The sequence below is a fragment of the Colobus angolensis genome, unplaced genomic scaffold (genome assembly GCF_000951035.1).
Source record: "Colobus angolensis palliatus isolate OR3802 unplaced genomic scaffold, Cang.pa_1.0 Scaffold164, whole genome shotgun sequence".
In the NCBI taxonomy this organism is placed as follows: domain Eukaryota; kingdom Metazoa; phylum Chordata; class Mammalia; order Primates; family Cercopithecidae; genus Colobus; species Colobus angolensis.
Genome location: NW_012114755.1, coordinates 2714640 through 2719907, shown reverse-complemented (window position 1 = coordinate 2719907; position 5268 = coordinate 2714640). Strand labels below are relative to the sequence as shown.

General features: G+C 44.8%; 1 protein-coding gene across 1 annotated transcript in view; it reads left to right on the top strand.

Annotated features, from left to right (window-relative positions):
• Nucleotides 1-433: 433 nt before the first annotated feature.
• Nucleotides 434-5268, top strand: part of CSRP3 (cysteine and glycine-rich protein 3 (cardiac LIM protein)) — a 20738-nt gene continuing 15903 nt past the window's right edge. The window contains exon 1 of the mRNA XM_011937481.1: nt 434-528. The gene's annotated coding sequence lies outside the window, so the exon portion shown is untranslated. The remainder of the gene's footprint in view (nt 529-5268) is intronic.

Here is a 5268-nt window from a genome sequence, read left to right as displayed (position 1 = left end):
TTTCAGACACCCATCACCCTTATTTTTAGCTCTGAGTTCTCTTCACGAGTGTGGTGACCTGTGGCTCTGAGTTCCAGAGGCTCCCAGATATGGCACATGACTCATTTGGAGGTACCTTGCATTGATTTCCAGGAAGGTTAGTGGGGTGGGGGCCTGGAGAAATGATTTTCAGTGTTAAACCCCTAGCTCTTGTTCCTGTTCCTACCACTTGATCAGAAATGACACACTTCATAAATTGATCCCTTGGTGCCATAAGCAATTGGCAGTGAAAATAGAACCCAAGTGATATGGTTCTCCAAGAGGCTCACAGCTGGCTGGGGGGTTGGGGGAGACAAAACTCAGGGCTTTGGTCACAGGCTATTTTCAGCCTCTGATAGCAGTTGTGTTACTCACGTCTCATTCACCCTCTCCCTCGGCCTCCCTCCTGCCCTTCCCCCAGCAGGCCAAGGCTGGTGACAGCCTTCATATATTTAAAGAGAACAAGAGCCCCTCAGACTCAGTTGAGCTGAACGGAAACCACACAGGCAGGTGAGTGGAGCGAGGTAGACATTCGGGCTGGAGGTGGGTTGGTTCTGTGGCTGATTTGGACCGCAAAGAGTCCTATAGAGCAAGGGCACATCTTACGCCTCAAGCGCCAGCACCCTCTCTGGTTCTGTGCAAAGAGATTTAAGTTGTGCTTGACTCTGGTGTGGACCTAGCAGGTATTAAAAAATTCCTGCCAGGATGGTTAGTATTTGGGGGCCTTAAGAGACCTCACAGGCAGGTAAATGAGTAAGGGATTATTCTCATTATAAAATTACTCATGTGGTGGAATTACGTTTCCTGTCGTTGTTGTTGAAACAACTGGAAAGCGGGAGGAAATAATACAAAGTCTGCTGACCTTCTAGTCCTACAACCACCACATAATTCGTGGATGACAGACTTTGAGAAGGTTCCTGCCCTCAGGGGCTTGGTCTCCTCTTCTGCCAGGATCAATATAAATTGGCAACATTTTTCCTAAGTGTAAAGTACCGCACAGATACAAAGCGATTAGATTAGCGATTGTACTAGATGCAGTGTATCAGACAGCTTTCCCATGCTCAAATTAGCCGGAATCCTGTTATTCAAAAGGTCATGGTGAATGACTAAGATTTTGGGCTTGTTGATTTTAAATTAATTTTTGAGGCCGGGCGCGGTGGCTCAAGCCTGTAATCCCAGCACTTTGGGAGGCCGAGACGGGCGGATCACAAGGTCAGGAGATCAAAACCATCCTGGCTAACACAGTGAAACCCCGTCTCTACTAAAATACAAAAAACTAGCCGGGCGAGATGGCGGGCGCCTGTAGTCCCAGCTACTCGGGAGGCTGAGGCAGGAGAATGGCGTGAACCCGGGAGACGGAGCTTGCAGTGAGCTGAGATCCGGCCACTGCACTCCAGCCTGGGCGACAGAGCGAGACTCCGTCTCAAAAAAAAAAAAAAAAAAAAAAATTAATTTTTGTATCCCAAAGATGTTCAGCAACAAATTTGCTTTTACTCATTTGAAATTAATCAAAACTGGACCCCAAAAAGACATTGCTATGTTGAAATATATTAAAAGCTCTATTAAATGGCAGGGATAGTTCAGCCAGTGTCAGGATTCCCACTGTTTCCTCTAGGTTTTAGTCAAGGACTTTTTAAAATATCCCAGTGAATGACAGACATAGGTGTGATTGAGAATAAGAAGTGGTATTAAGCAATGGTCTGAGTGGAAATGCTGCTGAAAGATCCAAGCTGCTGCCTCTAATTTCTGCCCTGTTCCTTAGCCAAGGTGGTGACTCCTCCAAGAAGGAGGACTTGAGTTACTGGTCTGAGGAACCTTGTCTCTGCTATACAATTCAATGTAATTTAATAAGCGTGTATGGATCATCTCCTATGTCAGGGCTGGAGGGAGGTAGAGGCAGCTCTATGCAGGGAAGGGTGAACATAAACAGCAAGAAGAGTGGGGAATTGGGGATGGCCTGTGTCTTCAGTTTATATCTGGGATTGAATCTTAATGCTGGGTACATCCAATTCGTCACAATGCATGTAGAACTGCTTTACGACCCAGAAAATGTGAGGGTGTCTTCTGACTTGGCTTTGGTCCCTTTCTGAACAACTCGGTTGTTTGTGGTCGGTGGCAATGAGCCCAGGCTATTGGGCAGGAGGTAGCTGAGTCCCTGAGGTTCAGGCAGACAGGTGCTCTGCAGCCCAGACACATATGTCATCCATCAGAGAGAAGAGACACAGGGCAGGGGGCAAGGAAGAGAGGGAGGGAAGGAGAGAAGGAGGGAAGGAAAGAGAGAAGGAAGGAGGGAGGAAGGGAGGAAGAGAGGAGGGAAGGAAGAGGGAGCCACAGCAGCATTCAGCCAGCAAATAGCCAAAATCCCCTTGGAGGAAGTGGAGACAGAATCTTGATAGAATACAAACTCAGAAATCCTGGGAACTTCAAGAAGAAAATAAAGATAATTGGTGATAGAGCCAGTCCAAATTATAGCTCTGAATATCACTTAACTTCTCTGAGTTTCCATTTTCTGAACAATAAAATTAAGGGTAGGCTATCTCTATCAAAGGAATGTGTAAGAATTGAATGAGATAAAGTACAGGAAAGTACTTTTGTAAAGTTTAATATAACTGTACAATTATGTGAGGCCGTTGAGAAAAGGCATACAGCCAAACCCAATGGGTTTTGGGAGGGTTTCCTGCTAAGTACGAGCGTGCTGATAAAAGTCCAGAGGTCAGAGTGGGTAAGAAGCTGACCAGGAGTTAGCAGATTATTAATTTGTTTTACAAGAGGGAAGACCCAGAGCTAGGAATATAATACACAGGAAATATAAGTCCCGAGGCAGGCAGATTTCCAGTTACAAGTGTGCTGTTCAGATATCTGTAAATAAATACTGTATAGAGGGTTGGGCTTCATGGTCAAAGAGAAATGTGATGCCTGCAAATGTGAAAAACTGCAGTTATTCATCCCAGTGAAGAATGGCAGGAAGGGAGACAGTAATGATCTTGAAGGGCATGGAGGATGGAGCCTTTTCTGAGCTTTACGGTGGGAAAGGGTTGATCATGAGCTGATGGTTGTTTCTGGCCCTAGGCAGGTGTGGAACAAGTACTGCCTTATTTAGGGGTCACAAAAAGTTCTGCAAAACTCATTTTTCAGAGGAAGAAACTAAAGTTCAAGAAAGTGTAGGAATTGCCCAGCATCACATGGCTGAGAAAGCGGCAGAGCCAGGAGGTAAACTGGGATATGATGTGATCTTTAAAAATAAATTGTGTAGGTCAAAATAGGACAAAGAGTGAATTTTGGGGAGTAAAAGTTGGCCACACTTCAGATATGATTTCAGAAAAGGTGTAAGATGCCCATGTTCTACAGCCTTCATTTAATGTGTGTCTACCATGTCTGAGTTTAAAAGGGGGTGACAACCAACAGTTGGATTTATTTCCATGCTGGCAATGAGCAACCTGTGCTTCCTGGGCTCTGTGAAAGGGCCTCTGGCTGGAGGACATCGTATATCTGGGTTCAGAAGCTCAGGAGGAAGCAGCCACTGACCTTGAATGTCCTACACTGAGAACTGAAGGGCATGAGCTCCCCCGGGCCACAGGGCTCCTGGCTGGGCATGCTGCCTCCAACCCAATCCAACAATGCAAGGGGGCCGGCCGACTCTCACCCCGACCTGGGCACACCTGTCCCGGGTCATGGCACACTCCAAAGGCTGGAAAACAAACCTGATTCACAGTCTGAACCAGAAGGGCCATGGAGAACAAGCAGGGAGTGAGTTGTTTATTCTAAAAGAACGGACTTGAAAACTGGAGACAGAGTAATAACAACAGTAACAGTCATGATGCAAGTAACTGCAATTATTCAGTTCCTGCTAGGTATTAAGTAATTCTATATAGTGTCTCAGCCATTATTATCTTCTTTAACCTGAAAATAACCTTCCCAGACAAACTTTCTCATATTGTCTTTACACGAGGACATGCGTTGAGGACACTGGGTCAGAGAATTTGACCAACTTGCCCAACGTTCAACAGTTAGTGTTTCTGAATTTAAGCTTGGTTCTTCCAAAGCCCATGCTTTTTCACTATGGCTATGCCATCTTTCTTACCTAAATTAAGAGTGAATAAAGGAGAGGGTTTGAGAGGGCACCCCACTGGGCAGATTTTCTGCAAGGTGAGGTTTCAATCACTTTTCAGATCCTTAAATCTGTCTCAGGGCTTGAAGGACCCTTGAAGGGGCTTTACTGTATAGCAGCCACTTGGATGTCCGTCCCCACCTGCGCTGAAAATCGATAGCATGGGAGAACTCTCCAGTTCCAAGGAAGCCCTTTCCATGTTGAACAGCCGTAACTCAGAAAGTCATTGATTTCAGTGAATGAATTCACTTTCCCTGTTAGTCCCACTCTTGAGTATCCTCCGTGTCCCATGGAGAGACAATGGATCCGTCACATCTCAATTCCCATCAACTGGGAAGTATGGGTAGTGGAGGTGCTGACCCTTGTCCTCTCTCCAGTGTTATAAACAGGAGCATGAGATACAGAACCAGCTTAACTGGGGTTGAATGGCAGCTCTTCCAGTTACTAGCTGTGTGATCTTGGAAAAGCTACTTAAGCTCTCTGTTCAGTTCTCTTATCCACAAAAAATGGAAATAAAATTTGCTCTGGGCAGCTGTTGTAAGTATTAAAAAATAATATACGTAAAGCAACTGACAAATAGTAAATGACAAATAGTAACTAATATTAATGTAAAAACACAGCTTTGGAGTCAGAGAAACGTAAGTTCCAATTTACTCATGTGACACATATCAGTCCCAAGAACTTGGACTAATGTAATTTCCCAAAGCCTCCATTTCGTCAACTGTAAAGTAAATGTCATAATAGTACCTACCTTGAAGGTTGTTGTGAAGATTAAACGATACCCAAGGGCAGTGCTCCAGGCATGTTAGATTCAATAACACAGTTACAAATGACTATTAATATTACTTAGATTCCATATATGTGTTCCTATGATCCAAAATCTTTGCTTCAGCCAGTGTAGACAATTTAACTCACTACATGAAATCAAGCATCTAGTAGGATGACCAACTGAGCCAGCACTGAGCTGAAAATGGTGGCATTGTGGCGCTGTGGCTTGAGGTCTCTGCCCAAAGTCATGGCCTAAAGTTCCCTTCTGGGTGCTCATTTTATGTACCCACTACTTTTGCCCTAACTCATCATTGTTCAGTTTTACAGTTGGTAGTGAAAGGAGAGAGAGAGAGAGAGAGAGAGAGAGAGAGAGA